At 42.7% G+C, this 15,044-nt stretch overlaps 1 pseudogene; it reads left to right on the forward strand.

Moving 5' to 3' along the window:
* Window positions 1–5,771: 5,771 nt before the first annotated feature.
* The window catches only part of LOC119796851, a 16,098-nt pseudogene continuing 6,825 nt past the window's right edge, over window positions 5,772–15,044 (forward strand).

The raw sequence follows: 15,044 nt of genomic DNA on the forward strand, positions 1-15,044 counted from the left end.
GTCTCCCTAAAAAATTGCCCAGTATACGCCCGGCTTTAGTTTTCAGAACCAGATCTATTTAGAAGAGCAGTTACAGAACCGAAGGCTGCTGTTGTTCTCTCTGCGTAACTTTAGGCTCACCATGAATGCATGTGGGCGATACTGAGAATATTGGTTTGGATCGGATACAAGGTAAATGCAGGGTCAGTACTGCTGTTATTGATATTTATGCGTATATTTTATTGAAGCTGAATGTATCATAAAATTGTTGATGTTTTTGTTATTTTTACTTCATTATTATAATTGGAAAAAAATAAAATAATTTCAAAACACCTTTAAACAAAATCTTAAGACAATAAAAGAAAAACTGGCACATCAGAAAACACTTTGGTTGGTTGGATGGCGCCACTAAGCTAGGTGATGATGCAAGAGAGAAACGAGAGGGAATGTGCTGCCATACAGACTTTGGTGAATCAGCTGCAGTCAGTGAAAGCAGGAGAGAAATGGTTTAATACCAACACATTATTAACATTAGGACAGATCCACTCACCTCTAGCCTCCAGATCTATCTCAGTCTCCACCTCAGCTTCTATTTGGATACATCTATTTGTTTTTCTACAAACATTTATTTTGAAATGTTAAAAATGTGCCTCTGGCTATTTGCTTTATTCCGTTTTCAAAAGAGGATTTAAATCAAATCATGCAGAACAAAACTGTTGAAGCATCACATGAGTCATCATTGTGTGATTAAAAGATCCTACATGGTGACAAAGAACCGGTTTGGAAGGTTAGTGAAGAAAGGCTGCTGCTATGATTGACAGTCGGTAAGTCACACCCTCTGGATGGATGGATGGATGGATGGATGGATGGATGGAAGATGAATGAAGAGATGGATGGATGGATGGATGGATGGATGGATGGATGGATGGATGGATGGATGGATGGATGGAAGGATGGGTGGATGGATGGATGGATGGATGGATGGATGGCTTATGGATGGATGGATGGATGGATGGAAGGATGGATGGATGGATGGATGGATGGATGGCTTATGGATGGATGGATGGATGGATGGAAGGATGGATGGATGGATGGATGGCTTATGGATGGATGGATGGATGGATGGGTGGATGGATGGATGGATGGATGGATGGATGGATGGATGGCTTATGGATGGATGGATGGATGGAAGGATGGATGGATGGATGGCTCATGGATGGATGGATGGATGGATGGATGGATGGATGGATGGATGGGTGGATGGATGGATGGATGGATGGATGGATGGATGGCTTATGGATGGATGGATGGATGGATGGATGGATGGATGGATGGATGGATGGATGGATGGAAGATGAATGAAGAGATGGATGGATGGATGGATGGATGGATGGATGGATGGATGGATGGATGGATGGAAGGATGGGTGGATGGATGGATGGATGGATGGATGGATGGATGGATGGATGGATGGCTGGCTTATGGATGGATGGATGGATGGATGGAAGGATGGATGGATGGATGGATGGATGGCTTATGGATGGATGGATGGATGGATGGGTGGATGGATGGATGGATGGATGGATGGATGGCTTATGGATGGATGGATGGATGGATGGATGGAAGGATGGATGGATGGATGGATGGATGGCTTATGGATGGATGGATGGATGGATGGATGGATGGGTGGATGGATGGATGGATGGATGGATGGATGGCTTATGGATGGATGGATGGATGGATGGATGGATGGATGGATGGATGGATGGATGGATGGGTGGATGGATGGATGGATGGATGGATGGATGGCTTATGGATGGATGGATGGATGGATGGATGGATGGATGGATGGATGGATAATGGATGGATGGATGGATGGCTTATGGATGGATGGATGGATGGATGATGGATGGATGGATGGCTTATGGATGGATGGATGGAGTAAATCTGTTAATGCTGTTTACGTTCAATTCTTCTAGAACATTCCTTTCTTATATTTGGCTAATATACTTAGATCCAGTGTTGCCATATGTGGCTTTAACACTTTTTCTGCGTCTCCAGATGAGCTCTCTAACGTCTTCTTTAGTCTTTTTTCTCTCATCTTCATTTATCTTCCTGCTGTAACTTATTTCAGATCTTTCCTGCGGTTTTGCTCTAATTCTCTTGCGGTTTTGTTCATCTGCTGTCTTTCTTGTTTGCCACTAATTATCCGAGGCAGTCCACTTGTGTTCAGCCTTTGTTTAGTGAAAGTCCTACCACTTACCTAAATAGTTGTCAGTTTTGTCAACACCGGTTTGACTTGTTTATTCTGTGCTTCTCATCCTGATCCAGTTTGCTTCACTTCAGCTTTTCTTTTCTTTCACTTTCTGAAATACTTGCACTCACTGTTCCGCCTGTCTATGGCAGGCCATTATGACATTTATTAGAAGCGTTGTCCTCTCTATTGTTCCATTTGTTGATCTCTAAAATAAGACTCTTCCTAGTCAAAACTACAGTCCTACTAGCCAGAAATGTACATATAGATATCCTAAATTACATTTTTGCCAACAAAAATTACATTTTAGTCTGCCAAAAATATAATTGCAATGGTAAGAATAAACGTTCAAATACCTAGAAATCTTTACAAATAGTAAGTGGTCCTTTTGGCATTTATTAGCTTGACCGAATATATATTTCAGATGTCTGAAATGCATTTCTTCCTAGTCAAAATAAACATTAAATGCAAAGAAAAAAAAAGCATCAGCAAATCTTTCTAACTTTATTTTGATCCCTCTCTAAATGAATCGAATAATGACTCAAAAAGTTGTAATTCTACTGATCTTCCGTACCTCATGATTCCATAGCTCGCATGTGTGGGTTGGTGCATCTAAGCTTTGAACGTTGGTGGTCATAAAGTTCTGCCACTATCATTAATGATCAGAGTTTCATACATAAGCAGCCAGGGGGGGATTTTGCTAATCACTGAAAAGATGCACAGAGGGCCTCATTTTTACTGCACTCCATGAGCCTGTAAGAAGCAAGCTCTGCCTCCTAAAGGAAATAGTTGAGTGGTGCTGGACCCTCATGAGCTAAATAAAAATTAGATTTCACTTCAGTTGTATAAAAGTAATAAATAAGTGAGAAATTAAATTCCATATTTCTAGAATCTAATTATGATACTTTAGAAAGTAGTCAAGGTCAAATTTCATAAGCATTTTATTGGGAGGCTTCATTTGCAGAGAGCGCCCTCTGCTGGTCAAACTATTTAAAATACATTTTGGTAAGCTGTAATGGCCTCACTAGGCTTCCATCTTTAATCTGTCATTCATTCATTCATTCATTCATTCATTCTATGTGTGTTTTACCCTGGTTAATCATTATTCTACAGGGGGAGTGGCGGCCTAATGGTGTGGGTTTAGAGCAGGGGTGGCCAACGCGGTGCCCACGGGCACCAAGGGGCCCTCAACGCCTTCTGAAAACAGCAACTCAGCAGTGGGCTAAGTTTGAAATTTTATTTTATTCTGTGACTCTTCTTTTTAATCATTTATAGAGCATTTCATCATAGTAATCATATAGGGCATTTTAGCATTTATAGAGATATTGGAATCATAATGTTTAAAGGAAAATTAGAAATTAAAAGTTAACAATAGAAATGTGTTTAATTTGGATGAAGTTAAGTTGAACGCTGGCCCCTCTTGTTCATAGGTCAGTTTTGGTAGCCATGAAGTAGCCCTCAGCCTTGAAATGGTTGGTGACCCCTGGTTTAGAGTTTGGAATCCTGAGGTTGTGAGTTCAAAACCAACTCCCACAGACTGCTACTCGGGGTCTCTGAGCAACCCCAGATTGCTCTCTGGGCGCTGCACGATGGCAGCCCACTGCTCCCCAAGGAGAGGGGTTAAATGCAGGGGGAAATTTCCCCAATGTGAGATTAATAAAGTTCAATTATTATTACTGACATCCAGTGTTGGGCCCGTTACTTTGAAAAGTAATTAGTTACAGTTACTAGTTACTTCTCCCAAAAAGTAACTGAGTTACTAACTGAGACTGTGCCGAGATGTACACGCCGTCCCACGCCGCTTTGTTTTTAAAAGATATAAATATAAAAATCTAACGGCGGATGTCTGGGGGACAGTGATTGGCCTCCATGTTCTGAATGCTGGCGTTCCATAAAGAATAAATGATGAACAGTTTAGTTTGTGCCTTCAAGTCGTTGCCCATAGGAAGACGTTACTGGATATAACCTAACGGAATATCTTCAGAACGGCTCCAAATGACACTAAACTCATATGGGTGAGTAGAACATGATGGAATAATGGAAAATCAAGGGGCCAATGGAAAAAAAACACCATTCCCCTTAAACAGATAAACTCCATCAGTCAAATGCAGCTCTAACATGTTTTAACTCTAACTTCAAAGATTTTTCCAGTCTGCTGGGAGTTTGTTCCAGATCCATGGAGCATAGATGCTGCTTCTCCATCTTTGGCTCTAGTTGTGGATGGACAGAGGAGGCTGGAACTAGAAGACCTGAGTGGTCTGGGAGGTAGATCCACTGACAACAGATCTGTTATGGATTGAGGTGCTGATCTATTCAGTGATTTCTAGACTAACAGAAGGATTTTAGAGTCTATTCTCTGAGCTACAGGGAGCCAGAGGAAGGATTTCAGGACCGGGCTGATGTGATCTACTTTCTATAGTTCTAGTGAGGATGCAGGCAGCAGCTTCTGGTTCTGATGGACTTTTTAGGCAAACCTATGCAGACACTGTTGCAGTGATTAATTCTGCTAAAGATAAATGCATGAATGAGTTTTTCTAGATCCTGCTGGATATTAGTCCTTTAATCCTGGAAATGTTCTTCAGGTGATCAAAGGCTGACTTAGTAACTTCCTTTCTGAGCCTCTTAAGGTTCAGGTCTGAGTCCATCATGATTTCAGCCATAATCAGGGGTTTCAGAGAGGAATAATCAACGGATCATTATTTATATTTAAAACTAATAGGTTCGCTGTGATTTAATGAATTTAAAGTTAATCAGTAAAAAAATAAAAACAATTATCTTCATCTCGATCACTGAGTCTGGGAGCGGCCATTTTTGCCCAAATATAGTAACTCCTCCCTCCTCCTTCCTTAATAGGGATCAGTTCAATGCAGCAATTAAACTGATCCCTTTCTTCTATCATCGCAACCCCAACCCATTACAGGGGAACAGAGCACCTCCCCTATTCAGCCAGGCCAACTATTCCCTCTAACGACCCCCCTTTCAGAGACATAGACAGGTATGGGGCATTGCAGGCTAACAAAGAAGCCAAACGACCCCCATTCCAAAGGGGGGGACCCGTTCATCCGTTTCTATTTGCATGTTTTCTAAACTAAAACCAGGCTTTGTTGGGCTGCTGGATAAAACCTGGAACTAAACGCTATTTCTGACATTTGGAATTGAAAAATCTTCCTGGATGGAAGAGAAACGTCTTCAAACTTGGAAACAAAGTCCAGAGGATTAATTTTGAACTTTTTTGGAATAACTCTTCACCAAAATCTGCAGAATTACTAAAAGGTTTAACCTGAATGTGCCATTTTTCCTGTAATAACATTGTGCTATTGTTTATAAAAAATTATATATTTAGTTTTTAAAATGCCAGAATATGAAACTGTTTACTAAGCATAAATGTTGTCATTTTTTATAATAAATAAAACATCATGAATGAATATCCTCCAGGAGCAGAGACTCTTTTCTTATACCAGATTTGTGTTGTTGAGGTTCAGCCTCTGTCCAGCAGGTGGAGCTCTAAGCATCACCTTCTCATTTGAACTCCACACACGAAGCGGGCGCAGCAGCCAATCAGCGGCCAGCATTCTGCTTATTGTGTTGTTATGTCTGCCGCTGGGTTTTAGCCTGCCTTCCTGCGGGCTGAGGCGAGCCGGAGAGCGGCTTCCTGCGCGGGATCCGGCCCCATGGAGACTCCCAGAGACCCGGTGAGTCCCTGGCTCCTGTGCCCGGAGGCACACGTGTTGTTCCCGCCTTGTTTTGTTTGTTCGAGCGGCAGCTCCGCAGAGCAGAGGCAGAGCGATCGATAGCCGACACTGAGGGACTGAATCCTGTCAAACAATGCGATCACAGGGGGGGCGCGTGCACGCCGAATGAAGCAATGAGTGTTCACGAGCGGAACCGAGCTGATGTTCTCCCTTCAGAACCTGGGAGCTGGAGGCGGAACTGGCAGGAAGCTGGAATTGCAGGACTGCTGGAGGGAGTCTGGTTCCCTGCAGAGCATTGCAGCAGCAGCTCATCTGTTTTAATCAGCTTCAGTTTTCTGATGACCTTAAAAACCAACATTCAGGCTTTTAGTTCACCTAAACCTGATAGTTAGGGCGCCCAATTAGATATGCACTGCTAGAAAGATTCTATTCAGTTTATTTCTATAGCTCCAATTCACATCATGTCATCTCAGGTCACTTTCCAGTTCACCAGATCATCCAGTCAGATTGATTCAAAGTTTTCTATCTATGGAAAACCAGCTGATTGCATCGACTCATTGACTCTTCAGCAATTCCTCACACTAAGCATGCTTGTAGCGACAGTGGAGAGGAAAAACTCCCTTTGAACAGGAAGAAACCTCCAGCAGAACCAGGCTCAATGAAGCAGAATGATAAAAAGGGGTCCCTATGTCCTCCAGCAGTCTAAGCCTATAGCAGCAGAACTATAGAGATAGCTCAGGATAACCTGAGCCACTCTAACTAGAGCCTAGCCTTAAAAGTAGACAGGGTGTCTGCCTATTCTGGATTTATCAGGAAGCCAATGAAGATGCGCTGAAGAGTATAATTACATTTTTAATGTAACTTTTATTGTAAAATTTGTACAAAAGAAAACTATCGAAACGCAAAAAATTTACAATAACGTTAAATCCTTACATTAAAAATCATTGTCTTAAAATAATAACAGCTTAAAGCAGCAAAATATAGCAGTATCTATGTAAAAATGAAAGAAAATAGGTTTTGGATTGTGAAAATATATTCCTATAAGATTTCACTCTAACTATATTAGGGACACATTATTTTTGTGATGACCCTGAGAGCTTACTATTCATTCATGAATACAGGCAGCTCATCAGATTGATCCAGATTTATAGATGTCTCTTTTAGGGTTGTGATTTCATCTGAACTTTTTTATTATTGACACAGTGTGAGAAAAAAAAATCAATCCTCTGGATTTTGTTTCCAAGTTTGAAGAAGTTTCTCTTCCATCCAGGAAACTTTTTTAATTCGAAATGTCAGAAATAGCGTTTAGTTCCAGGTTTTATCCAGCAGCCTAACAAAGCCTGGTTTTAGTTTAGAAAACATGCAAATAGAAACGGATGAACGGGTCCCCCCCTTTGGAATGGGGGTCGTTTGGCTTCTTTGTTAGCCTGCAATGCCCCATACCTGTCTATGTCTCTGAAAGGGGGGTCGTTAGAGGGAATTGTTGGCCTGGCTGAATAGACAAGGTCTTCGGTTCCCCTGTAATGCAGTATTTTTGATTCCTGCCCAACATTGAAGCGTGGTCTGTGCTATGTTATTCCACGCCACAACGCCAGAGTGCCAATCTGGAACGCTGTGGGTCTAGATACGCCTGAGGAGGTGAGGAAGTGGGGGCAAGTTTGTGAGACAACGGAAGGACATGAGGGCCAAAAAGAGCGGGGATCCAGGTGGAAAAGGCTCCCAGCGTTCTCGCGCACCTCGCTCTTCTAGCTGGTCCATCTTCTCCAGTTGTTTTCCAAAATGGCGGTCAGACAAAGAAAACAAGCCGGTCAGGAACCAAACAGGAAATACGCATATTGTGAGCGGATGTAGATTTGACCAATCAGAGGCCTCTTGTCTGTGCTTACCTACAATTGTGGAGAGGTGCAGCAGAGTGTCTGTGGAAGTGGGGCCATATCTGCGTTAACGGCGACGCACGCAGACGACCTGGTTTCTGAGTATAAATCAGTCTTGGGCCAAACACCCCCCCCCCCCCCCCCCCCCCCGTTTATAATTGCTTTTTCTTTCTTTACATAGATGGCTTCCTTCACACCCCTCTCAAACTACCTCTCCTCTTTGTCCAAAATGTGGACATTCTGGTCCTCCAAAGAATGTCCTTTGTCCATCAGGTGTAGATGTACTGCAGAGTCTTGTCCAGAGGAGGGCGCTCTTCATTGTTGGGCCATGCGTCTGTGGAGAGGTTGTTTGGTTTTAACAATATAAAGATCGTTCATCCGTTTCAAGCAGAAACCAGGCTTTGTTGGGCTGCTGGATAAAACCTGGAACTAAACGCTATTTCTGACATTTTGAACTGAAAAATCTTCCTGGATGGAAGAGAAACGTCTTCAAACCTGGAAACAAAGTTCAGTGGATTGTTTTTTAACTTTTTTTATAATTTGAATGTCAAACTGTAGATTAGAGTCCCTTAGAGCCACATTTCTGCAGCTTTTAGACGCTTCCCCGCTCCACCACAGCTGGGCCTGAATCAGCTTCTCAGCTCGCCATCATACCTGGCTATGAGCGCTCAGTCCTTTCAGCTGCGCTCCAGCAGAGAAGCGCCTTCACTCAGCTTCTGCTGATGTGTGAGTCTCTGAATCTGGTCCATCCTCAGATGGAGCGTCCGTCCAGGAAGAGGCAGGATTCCTTTGGGATGCTGGACAGTCTGGAGGAGGACCGGAGCAGCTGCAGCTCTGACTCCAGCGGGGGGAGCGGGGCGTCCAGCCCGGAGGACAGCGAGGACGAAGACTTTGGAGTTGGGAATCAGCTCAGCTCCTCCTCCTCCTCCCTGATGCTCATCAAGACCAACGGACAGGTGTACACCTACCCGGACGGCAAGGCGGGCATGGGTCAGTCTGACGGACTCCTTCCCAGTCAAACCAGATTCATTTATCCAGCAGGAGAAGCTGACGCCTTTTGTCTCTCTGCCTGGTCCTCAGCCACCTGTGAGATGTGCGGGATGATCGGGGTCAGGGACGCCTTCTACAGCAAGACCAAACGTTTCTGCAGCGTCTCCTGCTCCAGGAGCTTCTCCTCCAACTCCAAGAAGGCCAGCATCCTAGCCAGGCTGCAGGTAAGGCCCCCCGTCCCATCAGGTCCCGCCTACGGTGGGCGGATCTCACTGAGAAGATCCTGTCTGTCTTAAAGGGGAAGCCGCCCACTAAGAAGGCCAAGGTCCTGCAGAAGCAGCCCCTGGTGACCAAGCTGGCTGCCTACGCACAGCACCAGTCCATCCAGCAGGGCGGCGCCAGAAAGAGCGGTGGGAAATCCTGTTGGCTGGTGGGCTTAGCGACTTCTGTCATTAAACGTCTGAGGGGTTTTGGTCCTGCAGTGCCCTGGAAGTGTTTTATGGGGGGCGTTTCCGGGCGGGCGTGGGGGGCGCCCGGGCAGTGCTTCCATTGAGTTGAAGCAGGTCAAAGCTAAAGGAGGCATTTCAAAAACCGGAATATCAAAATTTTTTTTTTTCCGTCTTTTTACGTTTTTTTGTTGTTTAATTGGTTTTTTCATAGTTTTGTGTTTGGAATTAAATTTTAAAAATCATGAAAAAAAAAAATGAGGTTTTTAAACTTTTTCCTTGTACTGTGTAATAATTAAAATCCCCCAAAAATCCCAACCTATAATCCCAAAAATAAAAAAATAAATTTAAAAATTATTTTTTATATCCATTAAAAATATAAAATATCATTATCCATAAAATTATATTTAAAAATATATCCCCATATTTAAAAATATATATTAAAAATAAAAATCCATATCTATAAATTATATATCCATAAAATTAAAAATATTAAAATATTATCCCTATATATAATAATAAAATTATATATAAACCCCCCAAAAATAAAATAATATAAAATCCATTATATAATATATTATCCCTATATAATCATAAAATATCATTTATATATATAATATCCAAATACCCCTATGATTATATATATAAAATATATATATATATTATTAAAAATATATAAAATTAATATATATTATATTTTATTTTATATATATATATTCAAAATATTAAAACATATATTAAAAATAAAAATATATATAAAACCAAAATTAAAAATTTATATATATCCCAAAATATATTTATATCATATATAAAAATCCCACCATATATTAAAAATATATATAAATTATAAAAATTATATATATTATATATCATTATATTAAAAAATAAAAATAATCAAACTATATTAAAAATCCCCTCCTCAAAATATCCCAATTTATAATTAAAACCATCCAAAAATCCCTTTAAAACAAAAATAAAAAATTCCCCAAAAAATATATATAAAAATTAAAAATATAAAAAATTATATATAAAAAATTTAAAACCATTAAAAATAATTAAAATCCCTACATAAAATTTAAATTAAAATTAAAACCATAAAATCTATAAAAATTATAATCCATCCTATATATTTTTTCATAAAATTATTAAAATAAAACATATATTTCCCCTAAAAAAATATCCCATATCCATATCCTCTCCATAAAAAATATAAAAAACCATTTACTATCCCCCAAAATATAAAATCCATTAAAAAATTCCCTCCTTACCTATACCCTATCCATCCATCTCTATTCCCTATTTAAAAAACTAAACCACCATTCCCATCCAAATACCCTATTTATATATCCCTTCCCTCAATCCAAACCCTTAAATTATCCCTCATCCTCCCCACATCCATCCATCCATCTCCATCTTCCATCCCCTCCTACCCTATCATATCCTTCCATCCCTATATCTCCATAAAACCAAACATCCTCCACCATCATTTCCCCAAAACATCCCTATCATTTCCTCCCTACCATCCTCTCCCCCCAACCATATCCCTTCCTCTCCATCCCCACCTCAATTTCATCCTTCACCTCCCTCCCTTCCAAATCCTCCTCCCTATCCAAAATTCCATTCCATCCATCCATCATCTTTCCTCCCCTTCCATCACCATTCCTCCCCCCTATCCTTTTCCAATAATTAAATCCACACCTCCACCTTTCCCCATCCATTTCCCCCTTCCCCTATCCATCCATCATCCCCTTCCCCTCCATCCATCATCCCTCCCTCCATCACCTTTCCATCATCCCCATCCATCCCTCCCCACTTCCCCCATCCATCCATCCATCAAACCTCCATCCTTCCCCCCATCCTCCCTCCATCCCTCCATCATCCATCCCTATCCATCCCTCCATCATCCATCCTCCATCCATCCCTCATCCATCCAAACCCAACCATCCATCATCCATCCATCATCCTCCCTCATCCATCCATTTCATCCCCCAACCATCCATCCATCCATCTCCATCCCTCCATCCTATAACCATCCATCCCATACCATCCATATCCATCCATCCCTCCACCCATCCATCCATCATCCATCCCACCATCATCCATCCATCATCTCATCCATCCATTCCATCCATCTCCATCCATCCCCTCCCTCCCCCTCCATAACCATCCACTCCATATCCAATCCATTCCCTCCATCCCCCTTTTCCATCATCCATTTCCCCCTAATCCCATCCATATCCATCCATCATCCATCCTTTATCCTATCCCCTCCCTTTTCCCATCCATCCATCCATCCCCTCCATCATCCCATCCCCTTCCCTCCATCATCCCTCCATCCTTCCCCTCCTCCCCCCATCCATTTATCCATCCTTTCCCCTCCCTCCCTCCAAACATCCATCCATCCATGCCCTCCATCCCTCCATCCCTCCATCCATCCATTCCATCCTCCATCCATCCTCCATCCCCCATCAAACATCCATCCTCCCTTCTCCTTTGGGGGGAAAAAAGTTGCCAACCAGGCGCCAAAAAAATGTTTTTTCCCGTGGGGTCCTCCCAGGGGCCCCCTGGGGGTGGGGTTTCATATTTGGTTCCTAGGCAAACCTCTCTGGGGGTGCGGATTTTCCGGGTTCCGTCTCCCCCAGGGGGGCCCCTGTGGGGCCCCCGCCCCGGGGCCCCCGTTGATTATTTTTGCCCCTTAAAAACCCCGGATTTTTTTTGGGGGGGGGCCCATGATTTTTTTGTTTCCTTTTTGGGTTTGGGGAATTGGATTTGGTTGGAACACAAATTTTTTACCCCTTTTAAAAGGATTCCCTGAAAAAAGGGCATTATGGGTTGATGGAGGAAGATTTTTTACGGACCCGGAATGGATGACCAATGGGGGGGTGGTTATAACCCCCCAATCCAAAGGAACCTGCATGATATAAATGAACAAAATAATAAGGGGCGAAAAAAAGATGAAAAAGGAGGGTGGGTTTTTTACAAGTGTAAAGGGCCGGGGCGAAAAGGGTTGGGGGGACAGGGAAAAAGATGGGTTTGGGAAAAAATGGAAAAAAAAAAGATGGAAAAAGAAAAAAAAAAATTAGGAGGTCCCAAAAGGAGTACCCTGGAACCCTGGTAAAAACCGGGAGGGCAAAAAAATGGTGGGAAAAAAAATAAAAATTATAAAAATAAAAACAATCCTAACCTTGCAAAGACTTCAAGGTTTGGATCCATCCTGAAGGTAAAGTTCAGGTTTTGTGTCTTTCGGTGCAGTTTTAAGGATCCCAGCTCAAACCACTGAGCACTGGGATTTTCCCAGTCCGACTCTGGTCTTCCTCCTCTCCAGGTTCCGATGGGCCGGTCGTGGAGCAGCGTCAGCGAAGGGGTCCGGGTGGAGGTTCCCAACACCGACAGCGGTCTGCCTATGAAGGTCTACTGGATCGCCAGCATCATCAAGCTGGCTGGTAAGAACGGAGACGGGTTTGGACCTCCGTAACGTCTGGGGGGGGGTTCTGGTTTGACCTGACCCGGTTCTGGTTCCTCCGGAAGGCTTTAAGGCTCTGCTGCGTTACGAGGGCTTCGATGGCGACGCCACCAGGGACTTCTGGCTGAACCTGTGTGTTCCGGACATCCACCCGGTGGGCTGGTGCGCCGCCGGAGGGAAACCTCTGGTTCCACCTCAGAGTGAGTAACCTCAGAGCGGTTCTAGCGGCTCCGTTCCCGGGTCGGCTAATGGAGCGCCGCTCTCTGTTCTCAGCCATCCTGCACAGGTTCACCAACTGGAAGAACTTTTTGATCAAGAGGCTGACCGGGTCCAAAACTCTGCCGCCGGACTTCTCATCCAAGGTAAGCGGCCGGTCTAATCCAGACGGAACCAGAAGAACCCTGTGATCCGGGTTCCTGCTGGTTTTCCTGCCTGACCCCTCCTCTTCTCCCTCCTCTTCGTCGCGCTCCAGGTGCAGGAGAGCATGCAGTTTCCCTTTAAGAAGCGGATGAGGGTGGAGGTGGTGGATAAGACCCACTTGTGCCGGACCCGCGTGGCGCTGGTTGAACAGGTGAGCGTCAGTTTGATCGACGGTCCCGGCGTCTCTGTGTCGCTGACAGCCGTGTTTCGTTGCAGGTGATCGGCGGTCGGCTGCGGCTCGTCTACGAGGAATGTGACGACGGGACGGACGACTTCTGGTGCCACATGTACAGCCCGCTGATCCACAGCATCGGCTGGTCGCGCTCCATCGGACACCGCTTTAAGAGATCAGGTGGGCGGGGCTTAATGCGGGGCAACGAGGGGAGGATGGACGAAGGCTGAATGTGTGGGTTTGTTTGCAGACTGGACAAGGAGGCTGGACGGACAGGTGGACGCTCCGGGACAGCTGTTTGCTAAGGTGAGCCTGGAGAGAAAATAAAATCAATCCTCTGGACTTTGTTTCCAGGTTTGAAGACGTTTCTCTTCCATCCATGAAGATTTTTCAATTCAAAATGTCAGAAATAGCGTTTAGTTCCAGGTTTTATCCAGCAGCCCAACAAAGCCTGGTTTTAGTTTAGAAAACATGGAAATAGAAACAGGCAAAGGGTCCACCTCTAGAGGGAAAACGGCTTAAGATGGTCTCAGCAGATCCTAGAGGTTCTAAACCTCATTACTCAGTTTAGATTTGAGTCATTTGACGGTCCCACTGGGTCTGCATCCTGTTAAAGTTGTTCTTTCTTCAGAAAAGCCCATCCTTCATTTTAACCTCTTTGTTTTGAGTAATTCCACCTGTGTGACCAGCAGGGGGCAGTGTTACACCTGCAAACCACTGATCTCTATTTATTCCCTGGATTACTGATTGCCTGTTGCTAGTACTTGGTTGAAGTGAAGCCACCAGCCGCCATATTGGTACTCCTTAGCATCGAACAACGATGATGTTCTCATTTTCAGGGGGACTGAAGACTTTTAAAATAAAGATAAATCATCATTTTGACACACTGTTTCATAGCATCAGTAGATTAACTTTAACTTAGAATAAAAAATAGGCCCATCACATTACAGAGTCATACGGAAGAGGATTAGGGCCACTGAAAAAAAAAAAAAGTAAACTGATTTTTAAATTTTATTTCAGTTTAACGTGGGAATTAAAGTCAGAATTCTGACTTTAATCTCAGAATTCTGATTTTTTTTCTCAGAATTCTGACTTTTTTATTGTCAGAATCCAGTCAGAATTCTGAGATTAAAGTCAGAATTCTGATTTTAAACAGAAAAAAAATGTAAAAATCAGTTAACTTTTTTTTTTCCAGTGGCCCTAATCCTCTTCCGTAGAGTCATTATGAAGTCAATGTCTATAAATCAGGTAATATAACATATTATACAATCCATCACAATAAAATTAATGTGTTAATTCAGTATAACAATGTTGAAGTGCCAAAAGTGCTAAATTGATGATGTACATGTAATATACATGTATTATTGTTGTTATAATATATTACATATCATTTAAAAATTTTACATCAAGGCTGAATAACAAGTACATGTCTTTTAATGCTGTAGTATTTTCCTGTTTGCAAATTGTGCATAATGCATGATACCGTATACTCTGTCTGTGAATTAGCCTTTATGTTTTCCCCTCAATATAACATTTAATATATTTCAGCACAACTTTTTCAAATGAGAAAAACAACAAATACTCCAAAAACTAGAGCATCATCCACCTAATGAAGAATTACTACATTTCACAGTGAATTACTTTCTATTTTCTAACGTTAGACCCAATGTCAGTGTCTAACTCAGTCAATGTCTTCCAGTCAGTCTGAGATAGCCAGACTAATGTTAGTCTGCAGACTAAACTATATGATCCAT

This window comes from Cyprinodon tularosa, unplaced genomic scaffold, assembly GCF_016077235.1.
Source record: "Cyprinodon tularosa strain WSP-4 unplaced genomic scaffold, ASM1607723v1 ctg560, whole genome shotgun sequence".
Lineage (NCBI taxonomy): Eukaryota > Metazoa > Chordata > Actinopteri > Cyprinodontiformes > Cyprinodontidae > Cyprinodon > Cyprinodon tularosa.